The following is a 21,936-nucleotide window of genomic DNA, read 5'->3' as shown; positions in this document are numbered from 1 at the left end:
GTTGGTGAGGTTACAGGAGAGCATGCTGGGAAGGAACTAGCTCTTTCATGTTTAGGCCCACCCAAGCAGACTGGCTGTCAGTCATTTAATCTGACCAATAGAGGCTTACGTTACAAAGTGGTACTGTAAACACAGAGTTAGCGCTCACTTCTTAATATATACTTATGACATTGACCGGAGAGAAAAAACTGTTATTATTATTAAATTATCAAACATGGATACTTAAAATGGTTTTATGGTGTGCCACAAACAACTTGTTGTTTCTTTCAGAGGCACAGTAATTATTTAGCTCACCCATAAGTGTAAAATTCTATACATCCCACATTTAAAAATACTTTTCCAGTGAAAGATGAAGGGTGTGAAGGATAACATTTAGAAAAGTTATGTTACCCTCTTTCTAATGTTTACTGTATTAAAGTCAGTTAATACAGTGCAGAGTTGCAGTAAAGAATTGCAATATGAATGGACTATATAATATGCCTACTTAACTGTTTTGTGTGTTTTTTGCTAAAGTAATACCATTTGTCTTCATTAGCTTGTGACTGGTGTGTTTATCAGGGCACATATGTCCTGTCTCTAACTGATTCAGAAACAAGCTTTCAGAAAACTTTCAAAAGTGGAAAGTAATTGTTTTTATCCATCAGCTACATTTCATCATGTATGTGATTAAGTTTTTCAAGCTACCATGTCTATGAAAAATTCTGATTGGTCTGTTTTATAAGCTAGTATGCCACGTAGGGAAAAAAAAGAAGTTTATTTTGGCCAATCAGAAATAAAGTCACAGGGAGGTGTTTCTAGGAACTTATCCAGCTGAAGTATATATTAAAGAGTGAAGAATGAATCCCAGTACTGTTACATTGACTGTCATATGAATTAAAGAACCAAGTATGATTTTTCATTTTTTATTCAGTAAGTTGGGCTACTGTTCATCAAAGCATCACATGTTGAAACTGCAGTCCTTACAGGAAGCAATCCATATTAGCTATTTATAAAATATGGGCCATATTCCTCAGGTCACATTATTGGTATTAACGTTAAAGAGGTATTGAAATGCTGGAATGCAAGATGAGTTGTGTCTGTTACTACCGCTGTGCAAATAAAGAAAAAATTAAAAGTAAAATGTGTAGATGGGCAACATTTCTCTTAAGATAATGACATTATAAGCTAACTGCACTTTGGATCCTTCTTAGCATAATGTCACCACATAAGATCAGTGCTGAAAAATCTCTGCTCAAAGTACTTTCGGGAATATTTTACTGCGGCATCAAAACATAAGGTGTTCAAAGCCTTTATCTGCTAAGTAGAATTAGGAAATGGGTTGACAGACTTGGAGAGACATTTACTCATCTACCTTTTACTTGTATGATAATAGAATTAAAGCAGCATTTGATAGTGTAAGAAAGATTTTTAATCATTCTTTGCAACTTTTATCTTCCTTTCTTATGAGATATTTACGTGAGTATTTTTTTTTTTCACTTATCTCAGTGAACTGCATCAATATTTCACCACCTTTCCTCATTCCTGGAATTAGCAGGCCACAGACAAGATAAAGCTCTGTCCCTAGTCCTCTTTTCTTTCCAGTGATGGCTGTTTCTCAGTACATTTGGCAGCTCTAGCCCTGAACTCTAGAATTTCAAGGACAAAATTAATGGGTGCCGTTAATTAACACAGAATCAACACCCCCTTTTTTCTACTAATGGTTTTCCTCTTTTCAGAATGTTAATGTGCATTGACTTTCTGAAGCATGCCATTGCAAAACTAGAATTAACATTACGCCGTACTCCTAATATGTGTCATTTTAAGCTTTGACATTGCTAGGGGTGAAATTTACAAAGTAGGACTGAAACCCACCATTAATGGGACATGTTCTAACCAAAAGATTATCCCAGTGATTCAAGCTTATTTTCCAGCAATGCAGTCTGTTAAAGTGGACTAAATACAATTTCTCTACTTTTCATTTTAATATTTTGTGTTGATTTCCTTTTGATCCCCCCCCCCCCCCAACAAAACAAAAAAAAAAAAACATTGACCTCAGATACATCATTGACACTAGTGAAAATAAAAAAATAGGTGACACACAGCAGTTCTCACCCTTCCAGGCTTCAGTAGCCTACAGAAATTATCCATATTTGTATGAAGAAATAAACTGACAAAGGCAAGTAATCGGTAAATCAGTGGTTTTATCTGCTTGCTTCAGTGTGAACTGTGGTACTGTTTTGACATTTCTGGACTGCTGTAGATGACCCATTAGTTCTCATTTCCAGATCAAATGTTGTTCAAACTTTAATAAAAAATGCATTTCTAACAAATAATGTAGTAACAAAATGAAGGCACATTTCCTTTCCTGTCTGCTACAGACTATGAGCAAGACTGGAAAGTTTATTTTATATATTTTAATAACCATAACAGCTAGCTACACATTTTTGAGTTGACATTCTTTCACCGGGGAATGCATTATTTTTTTTGTTAATTAAAATTGTCATCTAGATCTGGCAGGTCATTAGGGCATTCTATGGCCTTGCTTTTTCAGCTGTCACATCCCTGAAAAGTTATTTCTGTAGCCACCCCTATCCACAATGTGCTGATTAAGAAGGGAAGTTATGGAATGCAACCCAGAATCTGGAATGTTTTGAACACAAGAGCAGACTTAATGTACCTAAATATTTTCTCATTTTGATAACAATTTTAAAGTATAATGTGGCAAGTGAAAAACACAAAAATGACATGATGAAAATGGAATTTATTATGAGTTACATAAGAAAGATCTCTAAATGAAACAGTGAGGAGCCTAAAGAGAGATGCGACAGCAAGTATGCAACACATTTAGATGTTGTGAGGGGATTGATAGCAACGGTTGCAAAAGCAAGTACGTGTTTGTCGGTGGATGTACTGATAAATTGAAATACATGAAATGAAGAACAATATCTGAAGCAACAGTGGGACTAACTCCAAATGTATCACACAGGTGGACATATCCATTTCAAACTCAATAGAGCTGACATTGTCTGATATGAGGATGATCATGGCCAAAGGATGACCATCCATAATTAACTTATGGACTGAAGGAAAAACCTCTGATAAAAGCAAGCTGTTTCTTTTTTATTATTGTGAGCATAGTGTTAGGCAGTTTGCAGCAGAGGTACTGCATTAATAACCAGATTTCCAAGTGACTAATGAAGCAGTAGAACTGAAAAGAAAACTTGCCCTTCTATACTTCACTAGCGACTACTCATCTGAATATACTAAGACATCACAAACCAGTTGAAGGCTAACATTGTATAGAAATTCTAACCTGAGAACTTCCGAAGTAGAGCAGACCTTACTACAGAACGTGAAGCCTAGGTGTATCAACAGGCCACAATGCATTAAGTCACGAATGTTACAGGTCTTGAAATATTCGTGGGTTACACATCTGTCAGCAAAAGTATAAGATGCACATTTTAAATGGCAGTTGTAAAACATGAAATATCTCTTTTTAAGAAATCCTGTCTAGTGAATATTTAGAGCTTCATTCAAGCACACCATAGGAAGAAGAGGAAATGGGTAGTTAACACACTAAACAGACATCATGTAGGAGAGAACTGGGATAGATCTGTAATGGCTGATAATCAGTGCACAGCGAAACCTCTTAAACTTACAGAACAAGAGAAAACAAAACTGGAAGACAAGCTATAAAACTGATAGGACCTGACTGCTCTGATCTTCATGCAAGTAACTACATTTTACAAGGGGATAACTTCCCTTAGACTTTTTTAAATAAAGACTATGGACTATGCAGATGGAACTGGTGATCAATTCAAGCCTCCATTATATATGCAGATCATTTCACTGGTAAAGAGTATATTGATGAGATGTATACCACATTGTTTCCAACAAACCAAGTTTATTATTCTAAAAGAAAATTTGCACTTTAATGTGCATATACACACACACACACACACACACACACACACACACACACACGTAGGCATGCATACAGACTCACACTACAACATAATACTGTCCTCTGTTGGTGTCTCCATTTCTCACATACAAAATACTACAGATACAGCACACCTTAAGAACCAGCGAAATGGTGGGAACATTATTCCCCATATAACCTAATTAGCACCTCAGGTCACTGAAAGGTCCAAGGCAGGAGGATGGAAGTTATAGGGTGATGTAAGTCCAGTCTTCTTGGGGTTACTGCAGGACGCATTTGACAACTGGGTCATAGTGAGTACAAGACGTACTTAATCCAACAGGTGATGAATGCAGAAGCGTGCTAGTCCTTCTAAGGCTGCAGCATTCCACAGCCTTTGAATGCTGTGGGTATAGGGTTAGGTTGAGATGAAAAGGGGGTCTACAAATAGCAAACTAGTCTGTTTCCTCACACCTACCCCTTGGCTCCAGAAAAATGAATGGACCAGTCAAGCTTCTGGTCCATTCAGGGAATGAATGGACCTTGTTCTTGCCCTCCTTGAAAGAACAAATTGTCCAAATGGGCACAGATAGGGTAGCTATTAGACAGATCGGGTAGCAAAATAAGAGATCTGTACTGTAAAGTACATTACAACAACATACAGCTAATTATTAAGCATGCATTGGAAAATATTTAGTTAACCCTTTTCTATTCATTCTCAATCTTAACAATAAACATTATAGGGTGCTGTTTTTTATCACCTGAGGTTTTATGTCGACAATGCCATTACCAGCTTCAAATGGAGGACATAAGAGATTTCAACTGTTCTTTTTGCTCACCAAACAGCCAAAATGTGAGCACAGCACTTTAGTGGGGCTACTATCATTTCTGGTATCAACAAATAGCACTTTAGTATCACACCTTCTAATCCCACGTGAATATTATCATATTCAGTTTGGACTCGATATGATCTGGTTGGGTGTAACACCTTCTAATCCCACGTGTATATTACCATATTTAGTTTGGACTTGATATGATCTGGTTGGGTGTAACACCTTCTAATCCCATGTGTATATTACCATATTCAGTTTGGACTTGATAATATCTAGTTGGGTGTAACACCTTCTAAACCCATGTGTATATTATCATATTCAGTTTGGACTTGATATGATCTGGTTGGGTGTAATCTCATGGACACCTTTTGCAATTAACCTCTGAAATTTATGTTCTGTAATATATAAGTAAATCATCTTGAGCCAATTAGGCATATGTGTCTAGCAGTTCTGTCATAAGCGTGACCAGATTGTTGCCCCTTAAAGAGTATTTATCACTCATTTCTAGCAGAGTTTTACTTAAAAACAGCCTGGTTGTTGTTCTGTGATTCATTAACAGTGGGAGGTCCTTATTCCAGAGATGATGCCCTGTAGTTAGAAAAAGTCAAATAGTCTCAGTATGACTTAGCAGACTTTTAAACTGTCCTTATAGAATCTGCACCCCCTGTTTTAAGACTGCAGGAAGAGCAGGCTGGCAGTTACCTGCTTGAACCGATTAGCACTGTGATTTAAATAACCAGAGTGACTCCAGATTCATTATTAGTAAAAACAGGGTGGATATTTGCAATCGTGCACATAGCTGTTGTTCAAATAGCAAGTCAAACTTGGAATACATTGTTAATCCTAAATAACGTAAATTTGTTTTTAATTTTATCAGTCAACCTTTTTTGGGAGAAGGGATGTTGTTATGATCTCTTAATAGTCATGTTGTTCGTTGCTTCTTTGGTAGAATGTGCCCATGGTTTTGTAAACATAGAACTCAGTGACTAAACTCAGTCCATATACAGATGATCTGTCTGGCAGTTGGTACAGAGGATTAAGGAACAGGTGACAAGCTGTTTCCTGTGCTCCAGTGGTCCAGGGTTTGCCTAACTGTGTGACTCTAAGCAAGTCAGTTAAACAGACAGCATTCCCAGACTTAGTTTAAAAAAGTTCTATGGAGATGAATCTCAGTCATATTTTAGAGGCCTGATAACAAATACAAATAAAATAAAGTCTTCTGGCTTTGTTGTCATTTGCCTTGAGTTTAGGGTTGCCACCTCTTCCGAATTGCCCAGGACTCTCCTGGTTTTTATAGCATCTCTCATCTCCCGGAAGTTATTCAAAAAACTCTGAAATGTCCAGGAATAATGACGTTACATTCCTGCTTAACTGGAACTCAAGCAATCGGCATTCACTAACACATGATCATGCTCACTCTCTCCCAATCTCTCTCACACACACGCACACACACGCACACACACATACACACACACAGTCACTTCCTCATTCGTACCTGCATTCATTCACACATTGCACACATTAGGTTTTTTTCTGTTTTGCAGACAAATATGCACTATCAGTTTGCCTAACTGCTGTGAAAACTAGCATATGGCATACTTGCGCTAATACTTTATAAGAGTAACTTAATTGCTTTTAACAGCACTTCAACTTTAGAAATTATTAAAATGGAGTGTAAATATAATCTACCATTTTTCTAATATTAAACCAGGGAATAAGACACTTATCGTGTTTTCGGAGAACAGTAGATATGGCATTCATTCAAACTTAATTATAAAATAAGCAATAAAAATTCCCAGAGCTCTAGATTGGATGCCTCAACTAAGGAGACGTCAGGGCGAAAGTCTCTTAAGAGTCAATGTTTCCCATATATCATCATTAATATACAGCAAAATAATATGGTCATTTTAAATGTCCAAATGGATGCTGCTAAATTGATGAAACACTTTATTTCACTTCATAAAATGAATATGTACAGGAGTTTCTAACATTTGTACACTAGAGTATTCTCATTAGTATATCACATATCAACAATTACATTAAATCAGTCTCCATCACCTAACTGGGCCCCCACCTTCCCCACACTGTTATCTCCACTAAGTCTTGGCTCTAGAAGTTTGTAGCTATTGTTTAATGATTCTGTGAAATGCATGCAATTAGAATTCCCTTTCAGCTAGCTGAGCCTCTCCCCTACCATTCTCGGTGATATACCTTGCTTCTGTAGTAGTCGCACATTTTTTGTCTTACTAGTGTAGATTTCTACAAGCTGTAGTCATAGGGTTGCCAGCTTTCCGTTTTTTTTTCCTCACTCTCCAGAAATCAAATAGATTCTCTGGTAGTCCGGAAAACGCTGTACAAACTCCGGTATTCTGTTTCAAAATGGAAGCAAACTACCGGAGTTTGTTACATCGGCTGAGTTACTATGCTTTTTTACAGAAAAGCATAGTAAATTGGATAAAAGCAAGCATCAGGAATGGAAAAAGTGGGCATTCCCCGTCAACTGATGTCATAATGACATCACCAAATAGGTGGGGCATGGGTGGGAGAGGTGTTGGGAATGGGCGGGGTTACAGGTGATGTAGGGGGCATGGCCTTACTCCAGTTTTAGCCAAAACAAAAGGAGGCAACCTACTTGAGTTAGACATACCTGCTTTGCTAACAATAATGTCTGCTTATATAAACAGCTGAAGGATTTTATCTGGGAGGGGAAGACGGCAAGACTCAAGTGGATAAGCTTATTCTTCCAACAGAACAGGGCAGATTGGGATTACTTGAGTTGAAGGGGTATTTCAGAGCAGCACAGTTAAGGTTTATATACATAGCACAAGCAGAAAAACATAATTCAAAGTGGAAAGAGATGATGATGAAACAGGGGGGAAGCTCAAGTAACAGGGAGAGACTGGGATTTTGGATGTAGACCTTTAAGGAGAACAACAGTAATTGTACAGAATATTATATTCATAAAGTAGCAGAAGGTCTTCTATGAACTAAGCCAACACGGGAATGGAGAAAGGAGATTCTCCTGATAGTGATGATTGCAATTAGAGATACAGAAAATAGGCAATATGGGGCAGAAATATATTGGGGAAAATTGGCAAAGGAACCAAGGTATTGAGAGCAAATAATTAGAGTGGGAAAGGTAATAGAATGGGAAGATGCCAAGAACTTATTTGGACTTGCAGACTAAAGATTGTCTTCCATATTGAAGATTTATATCAGAGTACAGGCAAAGAGAAAGAAATAGGAGGTCCTAAATGAAAGACCAGCACTAGAAGAGTTTTTATTAGAATCTAGAACAGAAGTTGCCGTTAAGAAAGGAGTAGGTAGTAGAGCATATAACATATTGCATAGTAACTATAAGAATCAATCAGAGGAGGTTAGGAAGGATTGGGAAGAGAGATTAGATAAACAATTTGCAAAGAAAAAATGAGGGATATATGTATGTCTCCTTAATATGCAACAAAATCTAGAAGATTTAGGATCTTTGCCTGGAAGTGTTTACATTGGTATTTTTATATCCCAAGCACACTCCAAAGAATTTTTCTCACGTAGACAGCAAATATTGGAGGTGTGATGGGGAGGAAAGAGGTAACTAGGAACATATTTTCTGGAAGTGTAATGAGTCGGCAATTTTAAAGATTCCTTGCAGACTGCTCTGTTGGAGATGCTGGGTGAGCAAATTGGAGTAACTAGGGAAATGATTTTTTGAGCTATGATACAGAATTGGAATTGCCTACACATAGTAATGCCTTGCTGTGTCTAATTATGATGGCTGCCAAAAAAAGTAATTACTAGAAAATGGAAATCAAAGTTGAAACCAACTTTACTAGAAGTAAGAAGATAGTAACAGAGATAAAACAACTAGAACTGGGACCTTTAGAGAAGGGTAGGAGCAAATTATATAGGAAAAATGGGAAATGTGGGCTCAATAAATGCAGATGAGGAACAAGGTTTAAAAGAAGGCAGGATTTGAATGAGCTATGTAATGGTTGACTAACAATGACTGGATATGTTAACTGTGATGTATAATGTTTGCAGCTACAGTTGTGTCAGCACGGTTTGGAATGTATGTTTGCAGCTGAGATTGTGTTACAATGGTTTATTTTCATGCAACATGGCCGATGTCATACATGATAATTTAATAAAGATGTTTCTTGTTTAAAAAAATTGTAAGCTGTAGTAATTATCCAATTATCCTTTTCTAAATTATACAATACACATAATTAGAAGACAAATACTATTCTCTGTAAATATTAAATAAATGGACATACGCTGATGGCACTTTTTATAATACTGGTAATATGAACTTGTTTTCATTAAATACTGGTACCTATAATACCAAGCATGTTCTAATAAAACATGAAAACTGGTTCAGACAAAGTGTCATAGATGGAACTATTCTCCTCATTGTCTCCCTTTGTCTGAAATATGAAGCGAAAGACAATATTCAGATGAGGCAAACCAAACTTCTCACCAAGCTTAAAAAAAATCAAACAAGTTCTTTGTAATGCATACTCAACAACACAGGATGAGTTGATCAAGAGTAATGCAAACTGAACTAACCATATTTCAAGAATGGGGACAAATATTTAAAAAAGAAAAGGTGAGCGGTAATGGCTCAAAATCAGAGACTGAGGGGTTCGTATTACCTTGTCGAATTCCTGAAACTTCGAAGATGAGAACATCGAACTGAGATGTTCGAAGTTCCAGGAATTTGAACGCAAAACAAAGTAAATAAAAACCCTAACAGCAAGTTAACTGTTGCAAGCAGGGGGGCAAGCACCCCTGCACCCCCACACACCCTGCTCTTTAAATATACCAACTCCGAGATCGCAATACATTGCAGAAAGGGAAGATTTCCCTTTACCGCACTGTAATGCGATCTCGGAGTTGGTATATTTAAAGAACGGGGGGTGTGTGGGGGTGCACCCCCTGCTTGCAAGAGTTTTCTATGTTTCTTTTCTTTTTATTTTTTTTTTTTCATCTTGTCAAAGTTCTGAAACTTCGAACATAAGGTTTTGACCTTATGGTGTTCGAAGTGGAACCTCGACAAGGTAATAGGAACCCAGAGACTGATGCTATACCTTACAAATATTACATAAGTCATCAGACAAACTTAGGGTACTTCTGTCCAGTATAACATACATCTCAACCTGTAAGAACAAGAAACCTGGGCCAAGTCAAAAATAATGGCAGAACAAAGGCCAAAATCAGGGACAGATTTTAAATATTGCTCTTATAAACTTAAAAAGTGACAAAGATACCAGATTTTGTGTTAGCATTTGTTTACTGAAGAACACGACTGACATGTTATCTTTCACATTTTAGGTGTAAAGGGAGGCTCAGTTTGCTAATCTGTTGGTGGTTTTTGCTACTGAGCAGGAGAGTAGGGCTGCAATAAAATACCCTGTCATACCTCTATGAAGTCTGAAATTCAAAAGTCTGTCATTATTTTTCTGACTTCAACACTCAGTGTTTTGCCAATGATTTAACAGAAAACCACAAATTTATGAGAAATTGACCAAATATATGAGGTAAAAATTTGGACATTCTACAAAAATATGTGCAGTTGAAAGGTATGCCTGCATCCCATTACAACCACTTTGCAGTACCCAGTGAAAACAATTCCAAATTGATGTTGTCAGTACCCTAGAGAAAAAGTTGGTGAAAGTGTTGTAGAAGTGTTATACTTAAAAGCAGTTTAATCATTTGCGAAAGGCACCTAGCGCAGGATCCAGTTATTTCCCTATAATTAACAATGGTCCATCTCAAGTCACTGTTACTATCCCTAATTACAGTTACTCACTAAGCATTCTCTACTTCCTTCCCAGCCTAAGAATATGCTTCTCACTTACACCACCTCAAAAAATAACAGAAGAACCTGAGCATTTCTATCCTTTCACCTATGTGTACTGATCTACACTAGAATACCACACTCAGTGCAAAATAAGCAAAAGTCATAATAATGCCTCTGCCACTACTAAACTACTAAACACATTCTCATTAAGACATAAAATAACACAAGAAAGTAATGTATAAAATGGTAATTACACATTAAAACAAAACTCAGTTAAAATAACACTGCACAGTTGTGACCCTCCGATAGACAGTCAATCAATCGCCTAACTTATTTTTTCCCCTAAGAGCTTCTTTCCAGCAGCAAAGAATGACAGGGGCATCCAAGACTAAACAGTCACCAGTATCATTGCTCTCAGAACATCAAATAAGGTAGATGCTTCTACCATCAGTTCTCAGAATACCTAGAAGTCGCTCTGTGACCTTTCCTCCTTCTTATATTGTTCTGATACTTCAAGTTAATACAACAGCAACTGTAAATCCCAGGCTTCCTTATGTTATGAGCTTCACAATGCCAGACTGCACCCCACTGACTTCTGAATCCCTACAACTACTTAATCACTAAGTGTATTCAGCACATGGGTATTACCTACCATTTTTATTACCAGCTGTTTGATCAACTTAACTGAGAATACCACTTCGCTGAAGCACACACTTTCTTATTACATCTGAACTTTTGTACATGTTTGCCCTGCTGCTGAGATTTGTAGTTTACTTCTCTTGTTTTCCACAGAATGTAGGCAAGAAGTCATGGGTAGCAAACAAGGAAGGTTACGTTTTTTATCTCTGCATCATGGGAGTTCTAGAGTCCATCTCCTAGTCCCACCCCAGTCTCTGAGTCTGACAGGCAGTCAGGCACTGCCTCATGAAGCTGATGTCATCATGCACACCTCTACACATTGATGACATTGCAGGATACACTGGCAATGTATGATGACATTACCCATAACTTAAAATTGTAAAAAAAAAAAAAAAATTGGGAATTGAAGTGGCCACTTGAAAATTCATGGCACCCCATTATTTTGCCCTCAAAACTGGTAAATACCGAAGAATTCAGTACAGTTGAGAGGTATGCACCTGACTTATTTTTCCCCCAAGAAGAGCTTCCTTCCAACAAAACAAAGCTATGGGGGCATCCAAGACTCACCATCTTCCAGTATCACTGCCCTCATAATACCAAATAAGGTACATGCTTTTACAGTCAGTTCTCACAATACCTAAAAGTCACTCTGTCACCTTTTCTTCTCCTTATATTGGTCTATTACTTCAAGTTAATACAACAGCAACCCTAAATCACAGATTTTCTTACCTTACAAGCTTCACAGTGCCAGCCTGCTCCCTCCTCACTTCTGAATACCTACAACTACTTATTCACAAAGTGTATTCAGCATATGGGTATCACCTACTATTTTTATTACCAGCTATTTGATCACTTTCACGGCAAATACCACATTGTGCAACCACACACTTTCTTTTTGTGTTTGCCCTACTGCTGGGATTTGTAGTATGTTGTGGGGTTGGATGGCAATGCATAATGATGTCAGTCATAACTTAAAACTGGAAATAAAAACAGAAAAAAATGGGAATTGAAGGGGCCACTCAGAAATTTGTAGAATCCCATTATTTTGCCCTCAGAGGAATTCGGTACAGTTAAGAAGTATGTTTCTGCTACTACTAGGTACCTACCTGTAGTGTCCTCAAAATTAAAGACACATTTCTGAAGATTTAATAGATGGTGCTGGGAATGCACTGACACATCTCACAGTGTTTTAGATGAAAGAGCAGTTATGGGTTATGCCAGCCTCTACTAACACAGGTCTTCAATATACAAACTTATGAAGCTCATCACAAATGAAAACTGCATCTAGCATGTATTTGTCCATTTTGGCCAATCTTCTTTTCTTCCACAATAATTGCATATGATGACTAGATAACAGGAAACCACACAATCATGTTACTGCAGCAGCAATGCTCCTAAGCCATTATTTGATGCCTCCATTGACACCTTCACTGATATATCTGGGTCTTGCAGTCTTAATATGGGTTCCCTGACCAAAGTCAAACCATGGTCAGTGGCTGAATAGGTAACACACTCACTTTTGATGGTAGAAGATCAAAAGATTATGGTTTTTATTCCCACACCCAATAACTGGATTAATTTTCAAATGCTGACATTGCAGTGAGCGTACACTCTTCAGTGTGACTTCCTATGAATAAGAAGTTGAATTGAGACCCCATCTGTCTGAGCTGATGGTACTCAAATACAAAAGATCCTGTAGTACTTATCAAAAAGTGTAAGGGTACCTTACTACATACATGTTTCACTCACATTTACATATATACACACACATATATATATATATATATATATATATATATATATATATATATATATATATATATATATATAGAGTGATAGATATATTGAAGCCCACCTTGAAGCCTCACTGCATTGCAGGAGTACTATTTCCGTAAGCTTCTTATCAGTACTAATAATGTGCTCAACCAATGCTCATTGTAAATATTGTACATGTTTTTGCCATGAAAATGCAATGCACACATATTTGTTCATTAACAACCAACTTTTGATCTAATATTTGTAATGTGTGTCTTGTGTTCAATAAGTTCTCTCCAACTATCTTTCTGCTTTGTACTTGTTAACATGTTAAATTAACGGTTGTTAACATTTAAACTTTTGTAATCTATAACTGTTACTATTGATTACTGTTCATTTTGTACTGTGTGGAGCTTTTCTCCCCGGGCCTCCACTGTAAGCAGGCACTAGTTGTCCAATCAGATTATCCCGGTAAACAAATGTTAATTAAATAAATAAAAATAAATAAAGTATACACAGATATACACCCACGGTATTTTCAGATAGGTTGCTTTTCAGTCATTGTATAATAATGTTATCCTCTCACCTATTCTGCGATACCCAATATTTTATGTTGTCTAAAACATTGAAAATATAATTTTTTTTTTATTAAACAATACTCCATCATGCCTCACTTTCCAAACATACCACATAGTGGTGATTATAATTTTATCATCAAAATCACAGTCTGATTTGTTAATTGCTTTGCATTTCTCATACACAATCTCATTCATGTTTATAAGACTATGTGGTCACACTTTCCATACTCAAAAAGAGGTTCTTCACCTATACACACACACACATATATATATATATATATATATATATATATATATATATATATATGTGTGTGTGTGTGTGTGTGTGTGTGTGTGTGTGGGTCTACTTTAAAACATCAACACGCAAAATACCGATGACGAGAACACCGAGACCAGAAGATCGACAACCGAGATGACCGAGAGTTTCAAAGCACGAAACTTCACATGCCCGAAAAACCACAATCCCGACAATCAACAAAACAGAACAAATACCTTTTCCGAAAAATACACACACAACATAAGCACAACAAAAACCTTACAAACCTACACTAAACCTTACATACACAACTACCTATGCACTAACCTTAACCCAAACCCTAACCCTAAGGTCTTTCACTATCGCACACTCACCTAACCCGTGCCCTAACCCTAACTCACTTAACCCTCCCCTAACCCCTAAAGTCTGTCACTATCGCACACTTACCTTACCCGCACCCTAACTCACTTAACCCACCCCTAACCCTAAAGTCTGTCACTATCGCACACTTACCTTAACACGTCGGTCATCTCAGTTGTCGATCTTCTGGTCTCAGTGTACTCGTCATCAGTGTTTTGCATGTTGGTGTTTTCAAGTAGATCCATATATATATATATATATATATATATATATATATATACACACACACACACACACACACACACACACACACACACACACACCACATATATATATATATATATATATATATATATATATATATATATAAATAGTTCTACTTCAAAACATCGAATTCTCATAACATCGAAACTCAAAACACTGAAAACCCAAAACACTGAAATTTCACAACATCGAAAACTCAGAACACTGAAGCTTTGCATCACAACATCAAAAACTACAAAGCACATGTAAATAACGTCCCCTCCACCTATAACAACACCAAACTAACAAACACAATTTTTACTATGTTTCTGCAGGGATTCCTGCACCGCCACACCCCCCGTAAATTAATATACCAACTCCAAGATCACACTACAGTGGAAATAAGTTAATTTCCTAACCCCACTGTATCTCGATCACCATAGAGAATGTACACATAATGTCTAAATCACTTAACTGTGTGGTCTAAAAACATGTACAGATTGGCAACATAAACACTTTTTTCCCTATTCACTTCTCCTTGCACTTCTCAGGACACTTACTTAAGTTTCATGAAAGCAACAAATCCATCACTTAAAAACATCAATATTTACCAATTACCTGACAAACTTTCAATACACAACATTAAACAAACTAGAAATCTGCAAAACGTACCAACTGCCATGTTACCTCACAGAAAAACTACGTCTTAAAGTGATACCACAACATTAACAGATTAAACTATAACATTTATATGTTTGATGATACAATACTCGATGTTATACAGTTTAAATGTTATGAACCTTGATGTTGTGAGTTTTCAGTGTTTTGGGTTTTCGATGTTATGATCTCAGTGTTTTGAGTTTTGAAGTTATGGGAATTCGATGTTTTGATGTAGAACTATATATATATATATATATATATATATATATATATATATATATATATATTTTTTTTTTTTTTTTTTAATTTTCCTGTTTTTTTGGGTTGAAATTGAGCTTATATTTTCAAAGTTTCAGGACTCAGTACTGAAATATGTAGGCCTGCTACACACTGATTTTCCAGACAAGTACCATATCAAAGGAAACAAACACATTACATTCTTTCATACAGTTGTTACACCGCCCTCTAAAACATGATTGAGATTAAACTCATTTCAGAGATCAAGCATAGAAAACAGTTTTCCAAATGGAGTGCTGAATGTACAGAGTTTAATTAGAACTTTCATATTCCAGCACTGTTTGATATTAACTGGTATGATGCATCCACCTTTAATAAGAAACACCTTCTGGCCATAACACAAGTAATATTCACGTTTGTTAATAACCCAGATTGTTTACTTTGATCCATGTATTAAAATCTCTGGGACCAGTGCACAGTCCCAAGCTTTTATTGTTTTTCCCCACTATCATAAATAATATGTCACTCAGTAAATTCTGCAATTATCAGAACGTCTTTATTTTCCTTTGAAGAATTAAGTTCATCTTTTAGCTTTGGTACTTTCCTCCCTGGGTGTTTTACTGAAATAGTATTTTTCTGCATATGAACTTTAACCTTTCTCTGCATTCTTTCAGTAATGTAACCTAATGCCTTTTAGAGGTTATCCCATTCCTTTGCTTACCGTGTCATTAGCCATTATACTGGTACCATCTGTACCATGGATTTTTCATAATGGCACCATCCTCTCGCTTATCATCAGCCCTAGTAAAGGCGACAGTCACCTTCCAGTAGTGCAAAAAGACCTCTTCAGTTCCTAGTCAGGGTAAATGTAAAAACATGTTTTTAGCGATTAAGTCTATATATTTATCTGGTTTGCATGGTTATTCAGTTGTTGACACAGTCATTAAATATTTCATTGACGAAAGAGTCACGTACTGCAGTGTCTGTTTTTTAATGGTCATAGTGTTCCATTAAAATATGTGTGTGCTGTTCATGTCATTTGCGTCTTCTGGAACTGTCTCCATGCTGAAAGGTTCATTTCATCTTCTCCAACTTTCTGCCCTTGATCTATGACCTACTTTTTTGTAAAACATCTTTCCCACCACATCTCTTGACATAAGTAGCACATAACTTAGATGTATATTTATTAATTCTCTCACAATCAGTACTTTTTTTCTGCAGTTTTCTTTTGACAGACTTACATAGATGACCTGCTACTTCAGCTCCAGCAAAGAATATGATTTGCATTTTGGTATTACCTCATGCTTGACAAATTTTAACCCTTTTTTCCTAAGTGGTTCCTTTTTAAGAAAATGTATTTTCATTTACTTGTTTTGCAGTCCTGTAGTGCGGTCTCTTATTATTGAATAATGTGCTGTACCAAAATTGCAAGCATTTTTAAAATTATTAAAATCTGCTCAGTGGGCTTGCATCTTTCTGCAGTCTGCCACGAAAAATATATTTCTTATAGTTTTAATTTGTGCAGACCTATATTTTTTCGTTCTTTCATCTTTTTCTTCTTCTTGGAAAATAAATGTAGTGTAGTTATCTAATGCACCTCTGCCTAATACTATAAACAGTGCTGCATCTTTCTGTTTCTCCTCCAGTCTGAGTACCAACAAATAAAGGTCAAAGCAGTGTTTGAAATCCTTCTGGTTCTTATAGACATTTGAAGTCAGTTTTTAAGTCATCTGGAGAGCTAACCTAATTTGGATTCCCATTCATTTGACTTCATGTTTTCCATCTTAGTCCTGATTTCGTGCACATATGAGAATCACACCTCAGTGCTTCACGTCCTCCCTGTCTACTTTCTTAGACTACATGCCTGATATTGCATACCAATTCATACAGTGCATTGCAATACTGCTTTCTACTGGCATGTATAAGTAGTGCACTGATATGGACGTGACGGATTCATTAAGGGCACAGTGAGTTTTGATTGCATGGAAGTTGGGAGATGGATAGTATAATACAGTTAATAGATAATTATTTATTTATGCCTGATAACAAAAGCTGTCCTAATGGGTTGAGTCCCATTTCAAGGGAGGCAGTTTATAATGAACAGTGTCGACAAGCAGTAGGAGTTTCAGAAGTAAGAGTTCAGGAATGATGTTAAGGTATGTGGGTAGTGAGTAATTTTCACAGGATTGTAGCTGTGGCCAAAATATGTGACATACATTTGCAGTAATGAAGAATGGAACTGGCTGAGGTATAATGCACTTGGAAAGGCAGACGTGTGGTAAGCATGAATAACCCAGGCATCGTCATCTGCACCTACAGCATGGAAGAAAAGCAAGTACAAAAGTCAGTCCTTCACGTGTACAGGTGTAAGTCTTTTACTTCACGGTGTGGAAAAAAAGGACAAACAAGAATCTGTTTTGCAATCTGAAGATAAGCCCCTGAAATGATAAAGATTAGCATGATTTGAAAATAAATGTTTACGGGGTGGAACATGTCTGGCCAAGGGGGGCATATTAAGAACCTTCTTTGTAGACAGAACTTAAATACAGTACCACTGCAGCGTCTACAAGAATTAAAGATGCCTGTATGCTTGCCAAGCAGATTTTATGTGAGGAAGTTATTGAATGATTTCAGACTCCAGACCTGCAAAAATGGCCAGTGTTTTCTGTTGGAATGGTGAAGCTTTACAGAACATATATACAGTCTGTGAATCTAAGAGTCAAACCCACAGGATCTTTTATTCAATGTAAAAGAAAAAAAAGGAAGTGTGGACAGAAAAGCACTTAAATCATATAATTTAAATGTTAACTGAATTTCAGAGGAAAGACTGTTTTAACTAGGTTGTCTAAGGGTAACATCTTGAAATCTCAGGTGGAGAATTTTTTTTTAACTAACTCTTGATAGCAGCCTTTCAAAAAATATTTTTGGGAGTATCAATGCAGATGACAAGAAGAAGAAGGCTCAGTCGTTCATTGCTTAAGGTGATTTAGCCACAAAAAAACTTGTTTTAAGTTACGTCTCTGTTTTAGAGAGAAAAAAATTCAGAATCATATTTCTGCAACATGATATCAAGTTAAGTATTAATTTTACTGAAAGAAGAAACAGAAGTTCACTTAGAACGATGGGCCTAACACTCTGCTAATGAATGCAGTGATACAGTATATCTGTTGATCATTGTTAAAGGAATGTGTCCCTTCACCAGTATAGTAACGTTGAAGTGTGCTGTTTTCAAATACAGTAGTTAAGGAATGTGGCAAACCTCTGTTGTAGAAGTGAAGGAACGTGGCCCATCTTTAGTACAATAGTGTAATAATAAGTGAATGTAGCACATTTGTAATAGAACAGTTACTGAGTAAGGCCTAGCTCTAGGATAGTAATGAGGAAGTATGGTCTGTCTCAAGCAGGCTAATGAAGGAGTGTGGCCTCTCTCTAGTACAATAGTGAATGAATGTGACCCGTGTCTAGTGCAGTAGTATAATAAGGCTGGAATGTGGCCCATTCGTAATAGAACACTTAGTGAACGTGGCCTTACTGTAGGAAAGCAATGATAAGAGTTTGATGTGTCTGTGCTAGGGTGGTGATAAAGTGCAGCCTGTCTGTGGTACAGTAGTAAAGGAATGTTGCCCATCTCTAGCACAGTTGTGCAAAACTGAGGGGAATGCAGCTCATTTGTAGTACAGCATTTTTCTGAGCATTGCCTATCTCTAAGACAGTAGCAAGGGAGTATGGTCTGTCTTTTATAGAGGAGCTGAAGAGTGTGGCTTGCCTCTAGCACAGTGGTGAAGTTATGTGTCCAATCTCTAGTAGAGTAGTGCAATAGTGAGAAAAAGTGGCCTATTTGCAGTACACCAGTTACTGAGTGCTGCCTTCCACTAGGACAATAGTGAGAGAGCATTGTTAAATCAAGTAGAGCAGAGAATGAGTGCCCCATTTCAGAATTCAGGGAGTGTAGCCTATCTTTAATACATTTCTGAATGAATGTTTTTCATCCAGCTACATTAGTGAAACAGTGTAGTCCTTTTCTAGTACAGTACTGAAGACGTGGCCCATCTTCATCAAGCAATGAAATAGTCTAGCTGTACTTTAGTGAAGGAATATGGTCAGTTTTAGACCATTAATGAGGGACTGTGTCATATTTCTAGTACAGTGGAGAGAGATCATGGCCCATCTCTAGTTCAGTAGTGAAAGACTGTAGATTAGCTCTAGTGTGTTAAATTTATATAACAGTAGTGGAGGATTTGTCTTATCTCAATTACAGTGAGGGAGTGTGAACTATCTGTGCTTCTGTAAATGAGGGAATGTGTCTTATCTCTAATACAGTAATGAGGGAATGTGGCCCATCTCTAGTACATATTTGAGGGAATGTGTCTTATCTCTAATACAGTAATGAGGGAATGTGGCTCATCTCTAGTACAGTAATGAGGGAGGGTGGTCCATCTCTAGTACAGTAATGAGGGAGTATAGCCCACCTATAGTGCAGCAGATGAACAAGAGACACCTGTCCCTAGTAGAGTAATAGAATGCAACCAAGCTCTAGTACAATAGTGAGGGAGTGTGGCCAATCTCTAGTGCAGTAATGAGGGAGTGCAGCCCACCTCAGTACAGTAGATGAGCAAGAGGGACCTATCTCTAGTAGAGTAATGGAATGTGATGTAGCTGTAGTACATTAGTGAGGGAGTGTGGCCCATTTCTTGTACAGTAATAAGGGAGTGTGGCCCATCTCCTTACAGTAATGAGGGAATGTGGCCCATCTCTAATACAACAGATAAGGAAGAGTGACTTATTTCCAGTGAAGTAACGGAATTTGATGTAGCTGTAGTGCATTAGTGAGACAGTGTGGCCAATCTGTAGTACAGTAATGAGGGAGTGTGGCCCATCTTTTGTACAGTACTGAGGGAGTGTGGGCCATGTCTAGTACAACAAATAAGGAAGAGTGACCTATCTCTAGTAGAGTAATGTAATGTAATGTAGCTGTAGTATATTAGTGAGTGAGTGTGGCCAATTTATAGTACAGTAATGACAGTGTGTGGCCCATCTCTGGTACAGTAATGAGGGAGTGCGGCCCATCTATGGTACAGTAATGAGGGAATGTGGCCTATCTACAGTACAACAGATAAGGAAGAGTGACCTATAAATGGAATGTGATGTAGCTGTAGTACATTAGTGAGACAGTGTGGCCAATCTCTAGTACAATAATGAGAGAGTGTGGCCCATCTCCTATACAGTACTGAGGGATTGTGGCCCATCTCTAGTACAAAAGATGAGGAAAGTGACCTATCTTTAGTAGAGTAATAGTGATGTAGCTGTAGTACAGTAGTGAGGGAGTGTGGTTAAACTCTACTTTAGTAGTAAAGGAGCATGGCCTATGTATAGTAAAGAAATAAAGGAAGGTTTTAGGAAAGTCATTAAGGAGTGTGGTCTGTCTCTAATCCAGTGCTGAAATGTGGTCCTATTCCAGTACAGTAGAAAGTGAGTACAGTCTAGTTGCTGTGTAGCACTGAAAGTGTCTAGGTTGAGGAAGAATAGTACATCTGAAGTAGTAGATGGATTGCGACCCATTTCTATGAGATAGGGTAGTTTAGCTCTAGTATACTAGTGAATGTGTGTGGTTAATTTGTTCTTAAGCAATGAAGAAGTGTAATTAATCTCTATTACAGCAGTGAGGGAGTGTGGTCTATCTCTACTACATCAGTTAGGGAGTGCGATCCCTGTGTACTACGTCAGTGAGGCAGTGAGATCCATCTCTACTACAGCAGTGAGCAAGTGAGATCTGTGTCTACTGCAGCAGTGAGGCAGTATGATTCCTTTCTACTACAGCAGTGAGGGAGTGTGGTCCATCTCTACTACATCAGTTAGGGAGTGCGATCCCTGTGTACTACGTCAGTGAGGCAGTGAGATCCAGCTCTACTACAGCAGTGAGCAAGTGAGATCTGTGTCTACTGCAGCAGTGAGGCAGTATGATTCCTTTCTACTACAGCAGTGAGGGAGTGTGGTCCATCTCTACTACATCAGTTAGGGAGTGTGATCCCTGTGTACTATGTCAGTGAGGCAGTGAGATCCAGCTCTACTACAGCAGTGAGCAAGTGAGATCTGTGTCTACTGCAGCAGTGAGGCAGTATGATTCCTTTCTACTACAGCAGTGAGGGAGTGTGGTCCATCTCTACTACATCAGTTAGGGAGTGTGATCCCTGTGTACTATGTCAGTGAGGCAGTGAGATCCAGCTCTACTACAGCAGTGAGCAAGTGAGATCTGTGTCTACTGCAGCAGTGAGGCAGTATGATTCCTTTCTACTACAGCAGTGAGGGAGTGTGGTCCATCTCTACTACAGCAGATGCAGTGTGATCCCTGTCTATTACACCAGTGATGGAGTGTAATCCATCTATACTACAACAGTGAGGGACTATGATCCCCATTTACTACAGCAGTGAGAAGTGTGATTCATCTCTACTATGGCAGTGAAGCAGTGTGATCCCCTTCTTCTACAGCAGTGAAGGAGTGAGATCATCTTTACTACAGCAGTGAGAGGGTGTGATCCAGTTGTACGAAATCAGTAAAGGAGAGTGATTGATCTATACTGTACAAGTGAGGAAGTGTGATCCATTTCTTCTACAGTAGTTAGGGAGTGTGTTCCATCTCTTTTACAGCAACGGAGTGTGATCCTTTTCTACTACAGCAG

The 21,936-nt window shown here is 37.6% G+C and overlaps 1 protein-coding gene across 18 annotated transcripts in view; it reads left to right on the top strand.

The window, feature by feature from the left end:
- KIF1A (kinesin family member 1A) overlaps nt 1–21,936 on the top strand; it is a 2,189,582-nt gene that overhangs the window by 1,377,653 nt on the left and 789,993 nt on the right. The gene's annotated exons all lie outside the window — the stretch shown is intronic.

This window comes from Protopterus annectens, chromosome 5.part0 (assembly GCF_019279795.1).
Source record: "Protopterus annectens isolate FY-2018-M chromosome 5.part0, PAN1.0, whole genome shotgun sequence".
Lineage (NCBI taxonomy): Eukaryota > Metazoa > Chordata > Ceratodontiformes > Protopteridae > Protopterus > Protopterus annectens.
The sequence above is the reverse complement of the archived record's forward strand: the minus strand, read 5'-3'. Positions and strand labels throughout refer to the sequence as shown.